Source organism: Leucoraja erinacea, chromosome 15 (genome assembly GCF_028641065.1).
Source record: "Leucoraja erinacea ecotype New England chromosome 15, Leri_hhj_1, whole genome shotgun sequence".
NCBI lineage: Eukaryota > Metazoa > Chordata > Chondrichthyes > Rajiformes > Rajidae > Leucoraja > Leucoraja erinaceus.
Genome location: NC_073391.1, coordinates 28,202,404 through 28,224,241, shown reverse-complemented (window position 1 = coordinate 28,224,241; position 21,838 = coordinate 28,202,404). Strand labels below are relative to the sequence as shown.

The 21,838-nt window shown below is 41.5% G+C and overlaps 1 protein-coding gene across 1 annotated transcript in view; it reads left to right on the top strand.

Annotated features, from left to right (window-relative positions):
• The first annotated feature begins 3,880 nt into the window (after positions 1–3,880).
• The window catches only part of LOC129704086 (gamma-adducin-like), a 133,478-nt gene continuing 115,520 nt past the window's right edge, over positions 3,881–21,838 (top strand). The window contains exon 1 of the mRNA XM_055646970.1: positions 3,881–4,038. The gene's annotated coding sequence lies outside the window, so the exon portion shown is untranslated. The remainder of the gene's footprint in view (positions 4,039–21,838) is intronic.

The following is a 21,838-nucleotide window of genomic DNA, read 5'->3' as shown; positions in this document are numbered from 1 at the left end:
AATTTCAGCAGTACATTTTACTCGTGGAAAACTTTAAACATGTTTGAATTTTTTCAAGAGTTAACAAGTTTCACGGGTGCCACGAGTCGCTAAGTTGCGCCACGAGTTCCGACGTTCCCGCTACGTTAATTGTACGTGATTACCACGAGTTAAATTTGTTTTAAACTCGGGGTACCTCGTGGGTCAGCTCGCACCGTGAGACAGGGGTTTAACTTACCAACCACAAATGTTTAGCTTACTGGTCTATAATTTTCAGTTTTCTCGTTGCAGCCCTTCTGAAAGAAAGGCACAATATCTGTAAACCTCCAGTCCTCTGGCACCTCACTTGCAGCTAATGATGATGCATTAATCTCAGCCAGATATATTCTCTGCCATAGGGTTCTTTCATTTGTTTTAAGACATCTAGCACCTCCTCTACTATCCCAAATCATCCCCATTACCTTTCCCATGTTCCCTTGTTGTCACCCCTTTCTCCCCAGTAAAAACAGAGATACAACACCCATCTCCGGCAGGCTCCACACATTGATGAGTACTTTGATTTCTGAGGGGCCAAATTCTCTGTGGTTACTTTTTCTCCCTTAGTATACTTCTAAAATCTCTTTGGTCAGTCTTCTCTGCCAAAAACTATTTCATACAGTTCTCTGAATTGTCAGACAAAAATTTTCCATCTGTTTAAATTATTTGCAATGAAATATACCCATATGAATGTGGATTTTCATCATTTTCTGGAATTATATCAAAATATCACCAACACCTTTTGGAGAAAACATAATTTACAATTCAAATATTACCCATCTGTCCAACCATTTACTCACTGCTAGTTTAACAAACTATTTCATCCATGACAAATAGTCCCCTTGAGCCAGTTTTTTAATTGCAAATGTATATTTGTACAATGTTGAATATTAGAGATAAAAACATTAAACCTGGTAAACCTGAGCAGGGCTGCTAGATCTGGAAAAGATTGGGAATCTTTGGTCTACTTTAAATCAGAGAAACAACCATCTCCTCTCCCTTATTTCAAAAACAATTTTAATAAACTTTAATCAATTGTCAAAATACATTTTTTTGGGTAATGCCAGTTTCATTCCATTCACATAAGTTACCTGTCTGTGTTTCATTGGGACATATACAAATGTTAGAACTGCTTCCTTATATTGGTGACAGTTGTTTTTCACAGGGAGTTGCAGTCTGGATAACTGGGTATGCTTTGAAGTAAGCAAAAAGCATAGTGTAAAAAGTCGAGTTTATAGACAGTCCAGAGACTGGAACTGTTAAGCATACTTTGTTGTGCAATACATTGAACAGGAAATAACTGATTTCCTGGAGAAGAAAAGACACTCCATATGTTACAGAGAAATGAATATTCTTTTGCAGAGCCATTGTTCGGAATTATGTAAAATAAAAATGCTACCAGTTTAAACCAATAATTAATATATTTGCATAAACACACTCTACACCAAAATAGTTACATTCCCAAATTAAAATTGACAACGCACATTTAGTTTTTTTTACAAAGTAGGCAAAATATTTAACGTCATTGTGTTTTATATTATTATCTCCAAAAAAACTTTTTATTTAATTGGATATGACTTTCTTTTCCTGGAATTCAATGCATGGCTTGAAGTTTTTGATTCGTTTCTGTGTTTTGCAGCTGCAGTGGTACAAATCCCCCCCACCCCCACCAATTCATTGCAGAGTTCATCAAATTTCCCCATTGTGCAGTCCCCACCCAGTCCACATCAGGGTCAACGTTTTTTTGGCATTTGCGTTGCTGACAACACCGAGAAAGTTGTAGCAGTTTTGAAAAGGCTTTGCTGTAACTACTTAAAATATTATTTCAATTACATTCTCAATTTTGATGAGATTTCGAGACAAGAACTAAAAAAAATCGTAGTCTATTGTGTATCCCTCATCTAAAAACAAATAGCGTGGCACACCATTTTATTTAAAAAAAAAACAATTATTTGTTTTACACCGTGAATGCTTATGCATATTTTTTTAGTTCATTTCACGTCTTGTAATACTGCAGTCTTCCAGCTGTTGACCACATGATGAGTGTCGTTACAGAGTAGTAAAATCTCTGCACCAATTGAAGCTGGTCAGTGCTGGAAGGCTTTATCATCTCTCGCACGTATAGTTAAGGCAAAACAGATCACACCGTTTAAAAAAAACCAGACAGGATCCAGACCTGCTCTCTGTTACAGACTCTCAGAAGGGAATAAGGTAGGGGCTAAGCGTTAACTTTGGATGAGCTTTGATCTGGTTCCTTTTCCCGGCATTACTGTAGTTAATGGAAACATTTGGCCAGGGTTTAAAGATTTACGGATGGTGTTGTTGTTAACTAAACTCTGCCTCTCTCGCTCTGGCGATGAACGACACGACCTGCAGGACTTCACTTGCAACGCCAAGACGTAATTCTGCTCGGAGACTTTTGAATTAAGCAAAATTTTAGTTTAAGCTTAAAATCAAGCGATTTTAAGTTTATTTGTTTTTACCCATAGACAGTTACCCCGCCCCTTTTTTAAACCACCGCAAGGATTTCAGAATGAACCATCCTCGGTGGCTGGTTTTAAACAACCTCGTGCAATGTCTCGAGTACTTTCCCATCACTTATTGCAGGGCAGACACGATAATGCGGGATGAAAGTAAATTGCAAAGATGTACGTGCGTGTGGAGGGAGCAGTGCAAAAGACTACTTATACTTTATGTTTTAAAATTGCAATGCTTTTGTGCATTGCGGCACAATGGTGCAGCTGCTGCCTCTCAGCGCCAGAGACCCGGGTTCGATCTTGACCCCGGGTGCTGTCGGTAAGGAGTTGTCACCTTTTCCCTGTGACCGCGTGGGTTTCCTCCCACATCCCAAAGACATGCGGGTTTGTAGGTTAATTATACTGTTTATTTTTTTTTTAAAGCCCTTTATGTGTAGGGAGTGGATAAGAATATCCCATGTAGAACAAGCGTGTTCCCGATGTTGGTTGGGGGAGTCCAGAACCAGGGGCCACAGTTTAAGAATAAGGGGTAGGCCATTTAGAACGGAGATGAGGAAAACTTTGTCACCCAGAGAATTGTGAATCTGTGGAATTCTGCCTCAGAAAGCGGTGGAAGCCAATTCTCTGGATGCTTTCGAGAGTCAGATAGAGCCCTTAAAGATAGCGGAGTCAAGGGATATGGGGAGAAGGCAGGAACAGGGTACTGATTTAGAGGATGATCAGCCATGATTAGTGAATGGCGGTGCAGGCTCGAAGGGCCGAATGGCCTCCTGCACCTATTATCTATTGTGATCAATGGCGTGAACTCGGTGGTCTGAAGGGCACGCTTCCATTGCTGTATCTTTAAACTAAATGGTGCAGTGTGTAGGAAGGAAGTGCAGATGCTGGTTTACACCGAAGATACGACACAAAATGCTGGAATAACTGTTGTGGGTCAGGCAGCATCTCTGGAGAAAAGGGGACGAGACCCTTCTTCAGTAGTCCAGCATGTAGCGCACGACGAAAGACATCGCCGGCTCTTTAAATAGACTAACAAGGACAGCCGCTTACCTAGACTTCACTGACAATATCCCTTTTGATTTATGATGAGGCGGTATTCCGACTGTTTGTGGCCGGTGAGGGAGAAGGGGAGCGGGACGGCCGGGGTCTACTCGCTCCAACCGTCTACGCTGTTCAAACCAAAGATCCTATTGCTTTGCTATAGGATCTTTGGTTCAAACTGAGCTCGAGCGCTAAACCGCCTTGGTGACCGCGGGAGGGCGGAGCGCCGGCCGCCGCACTGAGCAGGCGCGGGCTTGGCGGCGGCTGCTGCGCCTGCGCTTTGTGGCGGTTCCTCCCGCCTCTGCCTCCTCCTCCGCCTACAACAGAAATCCGCCGGAGCCCGATTCGGAGGGAGGGAGAGAAGCAGCCGTTTTATCTGCAGCAAGAAGGGTGTGTAACGCCGGACGAACTATGCGGGGTGAAGGGCCGTGAAGGAGGAATTGCTATCCGAACCCCCCTTCTCCTCCAAACTTTGGATGTTTCGAGAGAGGTCACAGTGTTTATGGTCAGTGCACGCTTTTAAACACGCGCCCTGAAGTGCCATTAAAAAAAATATGTTTCCTCACTCCATCCTATGCTCTGTGTTGAAGTAGCAATTGGATGCATCCCTCTTTCTTTCCTCCCCTCCACAGACCCATCCATGTGATTCGTTAGTGTGCAAAAGGTGGTTGTATTAATAGCCTTTCATTTGTGCAACTTGATGAGGGGATTGAGTGAGCGATGTGACCCCGGCGTGGCTGTTTCGCCCACAGCTGCAGAAATTTGTTTGCATACAAACAGTTTTGTTACAGCAACGAGTTCAAACCAGTTTTAAACCAAGAGGCTGTGATTGTGATAGCGCCGGTGTGTCCCAGTTTTGGATTTCGTGGAGTTTTTGCGTAGGATTGTAGATGCTTTGTTACTGTGGTTTAAAGTGGGCGGATTTTAATACTGTGTATCGAATACGTTAACTCGCTCACACAACCGTCAGGGACTTGAAATAACAATATTTTTTGAAGTGAAAAGGCTCTGAGAAGGAAAAGGCTCTGAGAAGGATCAGCTCAACAAATTAAATGTAATAGGTAGTAACGCTCTCCAATTTGTTTCAAATATACTCGCTCGTTTACTTTCAGATGAGGGTACTGGACTAAATGAGGAGTATAGTTCATGATTTGGGGTAGGATTTTTTTGCCCCTAGAATTAATTGACAAATGGGATAATTTATTCATCTGGAAGAGGTTCGCTAGGTGTCTGAAGAACGGTCTCACCCGAAATGTCGCCTGTCCATTCCCTCCACAGATTTTGCCTGACCCGCTGAGTTCCTCCAACACTTTGTTTTCTTTCTCTCCAGGGATCTTCGGACATGTTTTAATTATCGCAGTCCATTGGCGGATGCCAATTTGTGTGGGGTTTTTTTAAACACTGGCTTTGCAGTATCTGGGCCAGATTACAATGGTCGTGTCCAATCGACAATGATAGTGAAACTGTTTAACCATATGGTTTGTAAATAATTTTAATCACGTTGTAGAATTGGCCAAGAATCAATCTTCCAATGCTGCGATGGATTGAATAAGCTGCATAGCGTCAAATTGGTGCAGTATGTTTGGTAATTTACTGTTTGAATAGTTGGAGCAAATTTAACTATCAGATCTTAATGCAAATTCTACATCCTATTAAATTGTGTGAACAAGTGCATGGCAAACTCTAACTTTAAGTTCTTGGTACTAGTGATTTAAAAAAAAATATATATCTTATGCAATTCAAATTTGCAGTTTGATTAATCCCGGCCTTTCTGAGTGCATATACATCATCTGCCTCTTCTTTCTAATGTTGTACCATTGTTATATCTGCAGACCTATAATTAATGGACTTATTTCAGCTGCCTATAGTCTTACTGCATGGAAATAGGGCCATCGACCCAACTCACCCACGACAAGCAACATGCTTTGTCTACACCAGCCCCCACCTGCACGTGCTTGGGCCATAAACCGATCCTATGCATGTACCTGTCCAAATGTGTTAAATGTTATGACTGCATCTCCCTTAACTATCACTTCTGGCAGCTCATTCCATACCCACCACCCTTTGTGTAAAATAAAAGTGATACCCCTGGGGTTGCTACTAAATCCACACGCGCACACACACCTCCACCTTAAGCCACCATCCTCTAGTTCTTGATTCCCCTACTCTGGTCAAAAGACTGCATTTATCCAATCCATTCATACACCTCTAAGATCACCCCTCATCCTTCTGTGCTCCAAGGAATAAAGTCATAGCTCAGCCCATCTGCCCAACCGATCAAGATCCTGCTGCAAATTTTGACAGCCATCTTCATTATTTGCAGTACCCCACCAGCTTTAGTGTTCTCTGCAAATTAGCTAATCATGTCTTGCATGTTCTCCTCTAAATCACTGATATAGATGACAAACAGCAATAGGCCCAGCACAGAATCATGAGGCACATCACTAGTCACAGACTTCCAGTCTCAAAAATAACCTTCCACCATCACCCCCTGCTTCCCTCCATGAAGCCAATTTTCCATCCATTCAGCTATGTCTCCTTGGATCCATTGCGATCTAACCTTCCAGATCAGCCTCCCACGTAGAACCTTGTCAAATGCCTTCTTGAATGAACATACCACATTTACTCATTTCCAGTCATGTAACTTGAATGTGGCCAGCGAAGATTTAAAAATTGTCTGAACCACGCAATCTCTTCTCTTGGCAGCCTTGATATAATTCCTCAGGCCCTTAAGATGTATCCACTTTGAGCCTGCTAAGATATCTAGTACTGAGAAACAAGGAGCTGCAGATGCTGGTTTACAAAAAAAAAAAAAGCTGGAGTAACTCGGCAGGAGAGGCAGCATCTCTGGAGAATATAGATAACATCAAATACTATTTTCACTCTCCAACTGCAGTCCCTTTTGGAGAGTACAAATGAGAAGCTCGACTTCCGCATGTCCTTTTGTTCCATATATGGATTGGCCCTACTCTTTCCTGGATTATTTTCTTGTACTTAAATATATTATGCTTTCAGGTTTTTCTTGACCTTATCATCCACTAATATTTTGTCACCTTTTTTTAAAACTATTGTTCCTGTCTGCATTTTGCACGGTTTTCAATTCTCTTCCATATGCTTTTTCTATTCCACATTGTGCATCTATTGTCCTTATCCTTGTTTATATTCATTGCAGGCTTGGGAAGTGCTGCTGGAATAGTTTGGGTGTAGTGTATTTCATAGATGGTTTTGGTGGTACAGGTGCACAACCTTTTATCCGAAATTCCAAATAACGGAAAACTCCGAATAGCGGACATTTTTTCGGTCCTTGAAGAAAGGGCCTTGAAGACGTTCACCGTGGGAGGCCCGCAGAGGTGACGGCGGAACCTCCGGTCGGTCGTCAAGGAAAGGGGAACTAAATCCCCATTCATAAAAGAGAAGGTGAGGGTATATTGCGCGGGAGGGTTAATAATTGACAATCTGCTGCTGCCTGCCCACTGAGTTAAAAAGTTCCCACGGTAGACTCACGATACACAGTGTATCGTGAGTCTTGCGTGGGAACTTTTTAATTCAGCGGGCAGGCAGCAGCAGATTGTCGATCCCTTCAGTTTCACCCCACCTACACCCCTCTGCTTCCCGGCCATGTGTGTGACCCCTTCCCGCCCCTCTCCAGCTCCCCGCCCATTGCACGGGCGCGGGGGCTTTGCACTGTCTTCACGTCGGCGATGCCAGCAGGTCAGTGCCAGTCACCGGAGACGTCAGAACCAACGGGACACCGACCCCCAGGCCCTCTGCAAGCACGGAGATCCCAGAGACCCACAGCCAGCAGCAGTCCAGCCCCGTTCCAACTCCGGAGGAAAACTGCAAACTGGCCGGAGACGTCCGGACCACCAGAAGCCGCTCCCCGATGGGCCGCTACGGCGACGTGGCAGTTCGCCCACAGCCCGAGCTGCGCCCCCTCATCGGGACACCGACCCCCAGGCCCACTGCAAGCACGGAGATCCCAGATCAGCAACTCCAGCCCATCCCCGCTCCAACTCCAGAGGAACACGGGGCAGAAGCAGATGGTGTGCAAGGTAAGTCTTGTTCTTGGGGTGGCGCAGCTCGGGCTGTGGGCTAACTGCCACTTGTCACCGTAGCAGCCCATCGGGGAGGGGATTCCTCTGGAGTTGGAGGGGGGTGTTGTGCTGTTTAATCGCCCCCTGCTATCCCAGGGACAGGGAGACATAGCGGCTTTTGAGAATGGTGGGCAATCACTTCCAAAGTTCTGCCCACACAGTCAGTACACCTCTCCTACACTTGTCCCCTGCACTAAGATCATCTCGCAGAGAATGATCCCAGCCTAACCCTCCCTATTCTCTCCTATTCTGCAAGAAAAAACTACATTGAAGACTCAAACTCGCGATCGAGTAACTCCCGGGATCGAGGCGCAAACTCGCGACCTTGCGGATATGAGCCGAGCACTTAGCCGTTAAAATCTACGCTAAAAATCTTCCATTCCTAAAGCCGAAAAATTCCGAATTACGGAAAATGTCTGGTCTCAAGGCTTTCGGATAAAAGGTTGTGCACCTGTACCAAGATTGAATGTTTCAGATGGTGAATGAAGTGCTACTTTTTTCAGTATTTTTCCCTGATTTCAGATAACTTTAATTTGTGATTGGACTGCAACAGTTTTAACCTTGGTATTAATATTAAATTTAAGAGTTTTGTGGATTAGTTTTACTGGCTACAACATGCCTCTTTTTTCCAAAAAGTGATGTAATAGCTTGTATTTTACTAAAAAATAATGTTCTGCCCCTATTCATCTCCAGGATAAGGATTTTGACATGAACTGAGATTGACAAGGATGTGAAAGATGTTATTTGAAAGTTTGGTGCTTTCTTTCCAGCTGAAATAATACTGCGTTTCAGCAGTTTATTCTGTTCTTGTTTGCTAACACACCTGGCAATTTGATATTTTCCCATAAGAATGGCTTTGTAAAAGTGCAGACATTGTGAAAATATGTAGTGGCACTGAGAGAGGATGGGATTATTCTGAAATAAAGGTTAACGGATGTTTGTTTTCAACAGTGGTATATTTAATTTATATTTAGCTTGGTCTTATCTGCATATAGTGTAAGGACTATGTACTGAGTGCCTCAAGCTGCAATTTCTTTTTGCCTTGTGACATGGCAAATTATGTTCTCTAGTGTTTAATCTTTCTTGTCACAACTAGATTTTGCTCCAACAAACTTTATTCGCATGTTGAGCCAATTTCAGAGATAATGGGGAAATTAACCAATCTCTACCACGTTCAAACCCAGATCCACCCCAATCTTGGTAATCGTGTTGCAATATACAGATGACACTTGCAGTTGCGTACAATTGAAGATGGGTCTTCCACTCCATGTTTGAGTTAAAGGTCCTTTACCAACTTGCCCCTGTTGTACAACACCAACCTTTAACAATAAGTGTGCAAGGAAACGCAGATCACTTCCCTTATCTGGTTACGAGGTGGCTCCCAAAAGTAATGTTGATGATAAAAATGACCATTGCCTTCAATATCAGCAGAGCCTTTGATTAAAGCAATGGGTATTTTGAAAAACACAATCTCCAATCTTATCAAAAACCTCTCCTTTACACTTTAGAGATACAGCGTGGAAACGGGACCTTTGGCCCACCAAGTCCATGCCAACCAGCGATCACCCCTTACACCAACACCATCCTACACACTAGTCCCAATTTACAGTTTTTACCAAAGTCAATTAACCTACAAACCTGTATGTCTTTTGAGTGTGGGAGGAAACCAGAGCATTCGGAGAAAACCCTTGCAGTCACAGGGAGAACATACAAATTCCATACAGATAGCACCCATTGTTAGAATCTGGGTCTTTGGTGCTGTAAGGCAACAATTCTACTGCATTGCCCAAAGAGACCTAGATTATCAACAGCAGCTAACTTAAGGCACTGGAAAGATGCCACCAATGTCATCTCTGCACAATCCTTCACATTTAGTGGAACGATACCTGAACCTTTGGTGTGTAGGGAGTAACTGTAGATGCTAGTTTAAAGCAAAGACAGACACAGAAAGCTGGAGTAACATCAGTCAGGCAGCATCTCTGGCGAAAAGGAATGGGTGACATTTCTGGTCAAGACAGTATGAAGAAGGATCTCGACCTGAAACGTCACCTATTCCTTTTCGCCAGAGATGCTGCCTGGCCTGCTGAGTTACTCCAGCTCTCTGGTCTGTCTTCGGCCTGAACTGTTGCTATCTTTTCTAGATCAGTGTTCCCAGTACTGGGGCCCTAAAGACCCAATCTGTTCCATTGGGCAGATTGCGTCATTTGCATTTCCAACATCAAACTTTCAAGTTGGGCACTCTATTGCTGACTGTTGTAGAAGCTATTGGAAGATGAGAGTTAAAGATTTCTCAACCTAGAAGAAATTCAGCATTACCACCCCTGCATTCTTGGGAATTCCTGGGCACGACTGCTCAAGTGGAAATGAAGCATTGTGGATGGGATTGAGATCCTTGATTAAAATCTTGAACACACAGAATATATGGTAGCAACGCACTACCTGTCTAACTACCGCACCTGCCTTCATTGTTAGGAACCTCCTGCCCCATATTTGGAATTGTCTGCAGTTCCAAAATTGGAGTGATCTGTCTGCAGTGATCAGACACCTCAACAAAAATAAAAATTGAAGCAAGTTATCGTGAGGAACTTCTGAAGAAGATGATTAAACGTCATTTAATCTTGCATCTATACCCCAATTCTTGGTTGCATTACATGTAAGTTGGTTACACTAAATTACACTAATGTACCCAACTCCTATACCCAACCACCAAAAAATCTGGAGATGCGACGTTATGTAGGTAGTTTCGATTTGAAAATGTATACAATAAACTTAGTAATCTAGTGTATTTGGGACTTCGGTGGTGGACTGTCAGATTTTCTGGACTATTGGATGGTATTCCAAACAACATTTAACTCTTGCTAAATCAGTTTTTAAAATCATACAGTATTTTAATTTTCCAGTGAACCTTGCAAGTTTCAAGGAACATGAGACGTAGGACCCTGGTGTGCTATAGCGAGTATGGGAGTCAACAGACATGTCTCACTGCTGCGTTATTCAAACGATCATACAGTAGATTATCATAGTTTTGTGTAATTCCATTTTAAATATGAACAAAGGATTTTAAAATGAAAATATAAGGACAGGACTGACTTTAAAGCAAGGAAGTAAATGCCATCTCTAACCTTGTTAGTCGAAGTCCTTGAGTCCATTGGGCTGGAAGGTGAATGTAAGTAATGTTCCTCTTTAGTTATATCAATCTTTAGTTTCCCTTTTCCTATGGAACATATTGTGATTTTTAGATAAGATATTTAAGTACATCCTTTTCCTGTGATGCAACACTATGAAAGAATATTGCTTGCAGAAAAGAGCAAAATATGTTTATTTGGATGAATGACTTGTAGCAAATTTAAATTAGATTTGAACAAAATATGTTTTTGACATCTTGTGGGTGTTTGTGAGATTACAAGATAATGGCGTAGGGAGACTGATGTAAGAATCTATTATCAGTGCTTCCACTAACCACCTGGAGCTTCAATTCCTGAACTGATTACTATGCACAAAGTAGCTAGCTTAAATTTGCTATTTGTTGATTTTTAACATTGCTTCCTGTCATACTGAACGCTTATCAGAAGGAACATGTTTGAATTGTTTTTATTTAATTGCCAAGAATCTGTTCAGTTGATTGAGGACATTTAACTTGCCAAAGCAAATCACATTGTCTCCTTTGAAATGTATTGAACTGAACCGAGTTGGATTTTGAAGTAATTTGATTTAGTTATTCTTAGTCAGCAGGTTGTGCAGCAGAAAAACAGGTATTTTGATCCAACCATGATACCTACATGTAGCCTAATATCGTTTACCAGAAATCCACGTATACACCTTTTCTATCCAAGTACCTGTCCAAATGCCCTTTTAAACATTGCAATTGTATCTACCTCTACCACTTTCTCTGATAAGATGTTCTGTTTTAACCACCTTTCTCTGTCTGCCTCTCCTCAAATCAACTGTAAATTTATCCATTCTTGCCTTTTAAATCTATGTGCTATGGACTCCCCACTCCCACCCACAACAAAGCCCTATCTACCTATCAATGCCCCTCGTAATTTTCCAAATCTCTATTGTCAGCCTCCTATATTCTACTGCGAATAAACAAAGTGAACTCCATTCCAGGCATCCTGGTGAATCTCTTAACTCTTTCTAACACTACCACATCCATCCTGTAATGTAGTGACCAGAACTGTATGCAATACTCCCAAGTCCATCCTGACCAATCTTTTGGATATTTGCAACATTCTTGCATGCATACAGTGTACATCAGCTCTATGGAAGACTAGTTTATAAAGTGAAAAGCAGACATTTTCGAATCTGTGATTCGTGAGTAACTTAAGGATAATTAAAAGCCCTGTCCCACTATATGAGTTCATTCAAGAGCTCTCCCGAGTTTAAAAAAAAAAAATCAAACTCGTGGTAAGCACGTAGAATGAACGTAGTGGCTACGTCGGAGCTCGGGGACGTCTCTTAGCAGCTCGTAACGCTAACGGCAGGTACTCGGGAAACGCGGTAAACTCGGGAAGACTCGTGAAGATTTTTCAACGTTGAAAAATGTCCACGAGATCCCTGAGTACTTATGAGCGGCCATTACCGTAAATCTCTGAGTTCGAATCGGGGCCAAACTCAGGAGAACTCTTGAATGAACTCGTACAGTGGGACAGGGCTTTAAGAAAGATGATCTACATACTCTCCGTAATTTAAAAATCTTCAGGTCCTTTTTATTTCTGCTGTTATCCGTGCAAGTAATAATTAACATCCTCTACACTAATGGAAATGTGGGCTCTCTTTCCACTTTTCTCTCTAAAATGTGTAACCCAGGAGATCGGGCTTTGAATCAACAATCTATTGAAATAACATGGATAAGTGAACAGCAAACCGTATAAAGCAAGGTTATAAACATTGATTTATAAAGGACCCTTTTTATCTGTCAAATTATTTAAATTAAAGTTTAGACTATTCAAGATGATTTTAGCTTTACTTAAAATGTGTTGCCCTTTGTCTAACAACAAATGATCAGCCGAGCAGTAGTGTACTATTAGTGTACTATTGGACTAGAGGTCCCTTGGAGCCTTGCTGTACTCTTTAAACCCATGACTATGTGGCTAAGCACAGCCATCTACCAATTCACCTTTTGTCAAATCACCGGTGATGATGAATCTGCATACATGAGAGGATAGAACACCAGGTTGAGTGGAGTTGCAACAATATTGTCAACAAAACCAGTTACAAATCATTAACATCAGAAAGGGTAAGTTGGGAGACCATGCGACAGTTTTCATTGGCGACACAAGATGGCGGATGTGCAGGAGTGGGCGCCGTCTGTGTATGGCAGCCTGCCCGCAGTCCGTCTCTTCACCTTTTTTTAATTTTAAGCCCTGTTGAAAAATGTTAGTGGAGGTCTTTTATGTGGTGGGTGGGGAAGGGGGAAACTTAATTTCTTAGTCCCCTACCTGGTCGGAGAGGCAGCATCCCTCCGAGCTGCTTCTTCGCCCCGTCCTCGCGGCCTACCATCAAGAATGGAGCAGCATTTCCTGTCGGGGCCGACCGGGACTACAGCTTCGGCGGCGTTGGCGCAGTGCTGCGATACCAACATGGAGCGGGCGATGCCTTACCGGGTCGCTGTGCGGTAAGCTCCGGAGCGCTGTGGCCGTCGACTCCCAACATCGCGGAGCTGTGGCTGCGGGCGTCTGGCCGGCGCTGGATTTGGAGCACCGCGGAGCCTGGGATCGAGTTCGCCGGGGTCGGAGCTCCAACCGGTGCGACCTGAGGACTACGAGTGCCCCGGTCTCCGGGGAGGAGGCAGCCGCTCCAGACTTTCCAAGCCGCTGCGGAATGTTCCGACGCTGGAGTTCCATCTTCACGGTAAGAGGGTCCTGAAAATTATCGGACTGGCTGAAAGGCCACAAATGGGCCCCAACCTCGGGTGTTTCACAGAGGAAGATGACTTAACTTTCTGGTGCCTTTCCCCACAGTGGAAATTTTTGATTCTGCTGTGGGGGGACGTTTGTGTTAAACTCTATAATGTGTTGTGTCCATTTTCTTTCTTTTTTTTAACCTTCTATGGTTTGAATGGAAACTTATTATCTATTTTATGTAAAGCACTTTGGTGTCAATGTGAGTTGACTTAAAACATGCTATATAAATAAAACTTACTAGTAGTAAATGTAGTCATCAGTTTTCAATTTCTAGGCATGAATATCCCAGCATAGAGATATAATCATGGAGGTCTGCTAATGCCTCTACTTTCTTAATTTAAAGAGACTTAGCATGTACCTGAATACTATAACAAATTTCTACAGATATGCTGTAGAAAGTATTCTGATTAGTTGCATCATGTCCATGTATGGTAATTCTAATGCCCTGGGATGCAAGAGGCTACAGAGAGTGGTGGACTCAGCCTGGTTCATCATGGATACAACTATTGACAGCAGCTGCACAAGGGTTGCCTAAAAAAGATGGCATATATCATCAAGGATCCCCACCATACGGGCCATACTACTTGCTAAAACTGTTGGGCAGGAGATCACGGCCTGAAGTCCCAGGCCACCAGGTTCACAAACAGCTACTTGCCTGCACCCATCAGGTTTTTGAATTGACTTACACAACCGTTGGGTTGTGGTAAGTGGTATGTAAGACTGAGTTTGGTAAAGAACTTTACTAGGGTTAGTAACTTTTTTTTACTAAGAATTGACCACTTATTTTCTGTTGACATTGCCTTATGAGATATCTAATTTTTTTGGCTCATTTAAAAAATCCTATTGTTCCCAGAAGTCTGCAAACTCTAGCAAAAAGCTAGCAGGAACTTCAGAGCAAGGCTTAAACAATTGGAGCAGATGCTGGAAATTTGAAATAAGAACACTATTGTGGAAACACTTGGTCAGATAGTATCTGTGGAAAGGAAACAATTTCAGATTGAGGACTCTGCATCAGAACTGTGAGAGGAAGCATCTGATGATGTCACTTTGACCTGGAGTGACAACTCTCAATGCAGATGTTGTCTGGCAAAAATATTTTCTTTTTGAAAGCACATGCTTGATAATGCTGAATGTTTTTGTGCCTGAACATTACCACTGAACGGTCTTCTAATCTAAGAGTGTGGCCTCTTGAACTTTTTTGTTCTCTGCACTTTCTCTGCAGCTGTATAGACAAAATGCTGTAACACGATATTGTGTCGGATAGTATTTTTCTCCTCGCATTACCCCTTGTTCTAGTGTATGAGTTGATTGTACCTGTGTACAGTATGATTGGATAGCAGTTTTTCACTATCTAGGTACATGGGACAATAACATACCATGCTACATGACGTTATAATTTGTGTAAGAGTTTATGATAACAAGAGCATATATCTAAACAAATACATTACAAATATCTTCAGACATTTGAGGTTGCCAAGTGTCTTGTTTGATGTCGGCATAGGAACTAGCACAATAGATTGAGTAGGACTTGTTTCTTAATGTATTGTTGTATGATTAGTTTGCCTTGGATGACTACCAATACATTCGGATATCTTGTTGGGTATCAACAACGACACCGCCTGGATAGGGTCTGCCTTTGAATAAAAATAAAACCTTCTGCAGTCTCTCTTTGATTGCAATCGTGTAAATGTATCGTTATACTGAAGTGGATCGGAGGTCTCTGTGTTGGCTACATCAGGAGATCTGGGGAAAAAGAAAAAGTCTCTTTTTAATGAAAATCAAAATGTTCTAGATAAAGCTATAACTTTGTTTATTTTGCTCTTTTGGTTGCTAGGAATGCTGTTTGACATACAATTGTAGTGACTCTTGGAAAGATGGTGCATTTCCAGAAACCAAACATCTGCAGAGTTTTGAAAAGAGTGTGCGAGCAGCATGGAATATTACTTTGAGAGAGTATGAATACTTATTGATCAAATCATAATTTTGGGAGGTGGGGTCGACCAGTGCTATCTTGTTATCTATATTTGTAAATAGGAATGACAATTTGTTTGGCAAGATATCTCTTAAAATGCCACCTGAGGAGTTTGACTAAACCGAGTTCATAATCATCCAGAAAAATTCTGCTGTGTGCTGGATTGACAGGAAATTGGTTTTGGATGCTGGAGCTAGTTCTTAAAATTCATGTGACATAGCTGAACATGAGCTTACAGTTGACAGTTTATGCTACATCCGACAGGAAAAGTCATAACCACTTTCCTCTAATTGTTCTTCTCTACGTGGGACGTCCACATAAGCTGGAGGACTATAGGCACATGGTTTTGCGCTTTAGCAGTAGCTGACCACACTGGTCCATGTTTAGTTTTAGTTTAGAGATACAGTGTGGGAATGAGGATATGTGTGAGATATTTTGTTTAAGTGGTCATCCACAGATTGAGAGTGCAGACGGGGCAATACATAATACAAAAGAACATGTAGACAGTATAGAATAATCCTAAAGGGATTTAGACCAACCAGTATTCAATTCTGAATACTGATGGGGAAGAGATTTCCCCAGAATGCAGATGGACTCCAGATCTTAACATGGGTGGCTTAATTGTACGGGAAGGATGAAGGGTCAAATGAGCAATGGTTAGTTAGGGTGCATTTTATGTATGAAACTACATACAGTCTTTCAGTGCTTGTCAACTAGGCTAATAAGACTAAATGACATTTCAGAGACTGGTGATGGCTGAGTGAGGAAGGGGGAAAAAAATAATCAGGAATGCTGTTTAGTCTTAGTTTGTAGTTGTATGGGAATAAGATCTGAACTTGTTTTCCTGGTTTTACTGTTGTCTTGGCTTGGAGAATAAGCAATTGCTAAAACTTTAGGGGAGCACCTCCAACCTGTGGTTTTTATCTACTACAGGAATGGAAAAGTGAGGATAAATTTGGAGTGGTACTGACTTTTTTTTTTTTTTTGCATGCATGCATCTGTTGAATGCAGTGGCAAAATTTTGTTCTGCCTATTATCTGGGCAAATCGTTCCATGCATGAATACATTGGGTAGTGCCAAAACTACATAAAAATAAAACCTTTTTAAAATTAAATTCCTTTTAATAACAATTGGCAATCTTCATCTTATTGGGTTGTTCAAAATGATGAACAATGTTGAATGGTTAATTAAGTAAATGGATTTCAATAGGTAGAGATTACCACATAACAATTATTGTTGTGAAATGTGAATGAAAATGATTGTTCATTATTAAAATACACATCAGCCAATTAATTTTTGCTGCAAATTATCTTTAATTTAAAAGGGTGCGTCAGTCTTAATAACAAACCGTCTTTATTTAACAATGTCTTCTGTACGCGATTGTGCAACTATGCTGTGACTATTGTGGGCAGAGGTTATTTCAATATTTTCTCAAAAACAATGAAAATCATTTGAAATGTTATTACTAACCTTTAATTACATTTGAGGATGGGGATTTTCTTCCCTGTGGGCCTTAATTTTGTGATCGTATGCGTCATGGTCATTTGAAAAGACCGAATATTTAAATGCAAATTAAACCATGGGCGGGGGGGGAGGAGAAGAAGAGATAGCTAATTTAATATCAGATGACTTGCGCAGAGAAATGACGGAGAAAAAAATCTAATACAGGTGCACAACCTTTTATCCGAAAGCCTTGGGACCAGACACTTGTCGGATTTCGGACATTTTCGGATTTCCGAATGGAAGATTTTTAGCATAGATTAGGTAGGTAGCGCGGGCGGCTTGAAAAGTCTGGAGCAGCTGCTCCTCCCCGGAGACCGGGAGAATCATTGCATAAATGTTAGTCAGTTAGTTTGGAGGGATTTTATGTGGTGGTGGTGGAGTAGGGGTGAAGGGGGAAACTTTAATTTTTAGTCCCCTACCTGGTCGGCGACTCCCAACCTCGCGGAGCTGGGGGCTCCGTCTGGCCGCGGGCGGCGCCGGTTGGAGCTCCGACCCCGGCAACTCTACCCCTGGCTGCGCGGCTCCAAATCCAGCGACGTTCCACGAATGTTGGGAGTCGGCGGCCACAGCGCTCCGGAGCTTGCCGCACGGCGACCCGGTAAGGCATTGCCCGCTCCCAGCGCTGCAACACTGCCGACTCCCAACATTCGCGGGCCGCGCTGGATTTGGAGAGCCTCGCAGCCAGGGGTAGAGTTGCCGGGGTCAGAGCTACAACCGGCGCCGCCCGCAGCCCCACCGGCCACAGCGCTGCGGAGCTTACTGCACGGCGACCTGGTAAGGCATTGACCGCTCCCCGCATCTCCGACCAGGTAGGGGACTAAGAATTAAAGTTTACCCCTTCACCCCCCCCTTCACATAAAAGCCCTCCAAACTAACTGACTAACATTTAAGCAATGATTTACAGATGTTTAAGCGTCTCCCGGTCTCCGGGGAGGAGGCAGCCGCTACAGTAGTACAGATCTGGGTTGACCGTGGGCCGTTTCGGGTCAAGTTTGGCGCCAAACGCGAGCTTTGGTGCGCAGACGACATCTAGAAAAAATGGCCGGTTTTCGTAGTTTTTCGGTTTCCGGAACTCCGGATAAAAGGTTGTGCACCTGTAATCTAACCTGGTCCCTTCACATTGATACAATACTTGGTCCCTTCACATTGATACAATAGTCAAGATAGCACATCAGTATATTTAGTTTCAGGTTGAGACTGAAGAAGGGTCTCAAGCAGAAATGTCACCCACTCCTTTCCAGAGATGGTGCCTGTCCTGCTCAGTTACTTGAACATTTTGTGGGTAACTTGTACCAGTCACCCTCCTTGGAAGTGCTGCCATATTTTTACTGTTGACCTCATTGGCTATTTTAATATTGTACTTTAATATTTGTTTGCACTACTTATTTGCACCACAAGCTTACACTATTCTGCTATTATACACTATTCTGCTATTTTCCACTTGTCATTGTATTTATTGTATCATTTCCGTATACGCACTGCTACTTTGAGCTTTATGTGAACAAGGAATTTCATTACATCCAATGACAATAAATTAATCTATAATATGACCTGAATTTGTTGAATTCAGCATTGCATCCAGAAGTCTGCAATGTGCCCAAAAGAAAGATTTCATTTGATGAAGTCAGAAGGAAGTAATTTGGCCCGATTTGCCAAATTAGGATCTAAAATCATCTTTAATATTTAAGACCAGATACATGATGGGGGGGGGATGTAAAGATTACATAGAGCTGGATCATACTACAGTCTTACCTGTCATGGATAAAGATATAGCAATATCTTTATCATCCTTCTACCAAATAAAACTTGAGTTTTGTAGCATGTATGTCACAAAATTGCCATTTCAAAGTTAATTGTCAATGACAAGTGTTACTGTGAACAATACTCTGAGGATGTATTTCCTTCAAAACAACAGATGCCAACTGTTTTCATCCTGTTCTTTGCATTCCTTGAAATTGTCTGGCTAGTCACTTGCAACAAGGCAATGAGAACAAGCCAAGAGATGAATCTGTACATCCTGTGTTGTAGCAACAAATCTAAATTGCCAACTAAAGAGCTTGTTGGAATGAATAAATTACTAATCTCTATAAATGAAAATCTTACAAAATTCAGCTGCTCCATATGTACGTATCTAAGGTATTATATATTTGTGAAAATTAAACAGACTAGATTGAAATTAGCTTGATGTGTTCATTGTAATTATCAAATCGATTGGCAACATCTGGCCACTTTTTTTTTAGAGAGAATGATTTTGGGTGAATAATCTGAGCAAATAGGAGGTGAGGAGAGTTGTCCATCCACCATCCATAAATATTCATTTCCTACACCGCTGGTGCACTACAGTTACACATCATCTTGATTTGGAGGAGAACCTACAGGTAGTCAAAATCCTAGAACGTAGATGCATCTTTATTGAAGGAATGCAATGGTTACAGATGGCTCACCACCTTTTTGGGGCAATTGACTTTTGTAATTACTTGCAGCACCTGCATGCTAGCTTTAAGTGATCACTCAGTGTACAAGGACACCTAGATCCCTTTTGAACATCAACATATCCCAATCTGTCAGCATGTTTTTTTTTAAAAAGCACTTGCACTTGGGGCCAAGTAACAATCTACAATCTCAATCTGCCAATCTGAAAACATCCCACTCTTTGCTTTTTGTTCTCAGTTCCTGCCAGGATATTACCTCCAATTGCACCTTCTTCAAGCTTGACTACCCATTGTGACACCTTATTGAGAGCCTTTTTAAAATCCCAATTATACTGCATTCCATGATTTCCTTCATCCATTCAACAAAAGACTCAACTGCAAATGCTGGGAATCTGAAATAAACAAAAAACTAACCCATCAACGAGCCCAAGGTGATGAATCAAACGTATATTTCATAAAACTGTTTTGTTGCGGCTTAGTCCAATTATTTTGGTCATCTGTGAAGATAAATGGACAGATGACATTTTGGATAGGAACCCTTCAGATAAATAAACCTGGCCTCATTTGACCGATGACATTCCTTTAATTTAAACTTGCGTGGTCTCCAAGAAATGGAGCCGCTAGGCAGCTATCCTTCTCCCTCTGCTAATTTCTATCCTAACCGAACTCCCAATTGTAGCACGCTGTTCACCTTTACTAGAGTGTTATAGTGTGGAAACTACTTTATTCTTGGATGAATATTTGCATGTTCCTCAGCTTTATCTCTTGTCTTTTATTAACTTTGGTTATTGTTTATTGTAAGCAGGACGTTTTGTCTCCTATGGACAGATATTCAATTTTTTTGTTGAAAATTAATGGTCATCTGCAATTTGACATGTACTTGACCATTTTGATCAGGTCAGAAGATCTGCAAAGTGAATATGAAACTAAACCTGAAGGGAATATTAAGATTAATGTGGTTCTCGATTTTGGGCTACTGTAAAGTAGGGTTTAGTCTATGAATAATACAAGTGTGAGTTGTATTGTAAGATAAATGGAAATAGCTGACTCGCTGTTTAATTATGAATTTTAGCAGAATAAAGGACGATCTGATATTCCAGTTAAATTCTGAGTAATGAACTAGAACGTCCAATTTAAAAATTTATTAATCTTAAAAAATATATCGCGACCGAAGGCTGACTATTTTCCAGGACCGGGTGATATCCATGCTGAGTTTTTAAGAAAGTAAATGAGAAAATTGCAGATTTAATATTAATGTTTTGAGACTTTATACAACAAAATTTAGTAGTTGCTGTGGAGACTAGATTGGGAACAGCTACCATTGGGTAAGTCCACATCTGATGTGGGAGTAGTTCAATGACTGACCAGTCAGAATTCAGAATCAACTTATTCCTGTGAGGAAGAAAGACCACTATGGTAAGGTTTGAGAACCTTGGCTGATGAGAGGTGTTTTAAATGTAGTCCGTAAGACAAAGGGAGCACATAATGTTTAGAATGCTGAAATTAGACAAGGTCCAGAGGAGTATATTTAAAAAAAGAGATAATTAAAGGCAGGGAATCGAGAGGGCTGTAAGTAGTCATGAAGAGTCCTTGGCGAGTAGGATTGAGATCATCATCAAGGCATTTTATACATTAAAACAAGAGGATATCTTGAGAGGGTAGGACAGCTTGGACAATGGAGGGAAATTAAGCCAGAGGAAATAGGTGAAATGCTATGAATAATTTGCATTGGTAAATATTAGAGGCTAAAGGGTGACATGAAATTTACAAAATGAGAGGCATAGCTAGGGTAGATTCTGTTTTTCAGGTGGAAATGTCGTTTATTAGAGGACATAGCTTTAAAGTGAGAGGGAGATAGTTTTGAAGGAGAATCTAGAACCAATTCATATTAGAACTCTTTCGAACATTATAGTGGAACTCTGGCTACCTTTTTCTCCGGGGGCGCGTGGGGGAAGGGAGGAATTAAAGATCCTTCATCAGTTGAGAAGAATTAGTTTAGCTGTACCTGCTCTAATGGCCCATAGCTAAATATACTTGACATCGCTACTGTTTGACTGCCCTCCACATTACTCATTCTGCTATTTCACCTTGATTGAACCAGTATTTAATTATTTGTATCCTTCCCTCTGGAATTCAATTCCATAATTGCTTGCCTGAAAAGAAACCCAGATATTTAATTTCGATTATACACTTTTTTATTTCCCTGTTGAGTTTCTCTTCATCTTTGTTGTTGTCAAAGTTTTCCTTTGTATTTTCTTGTATAAATGCTTAATTGTTTTGATCTTTGTTACATGGTGATATATTTAGTTTTGTATAAAGTGGGCTGCTGTGTATTCAATATTTAGTTGCATCAGTGATTGTACATTCAGCAATGTGATTTTAAAAAAAAAATCATTTA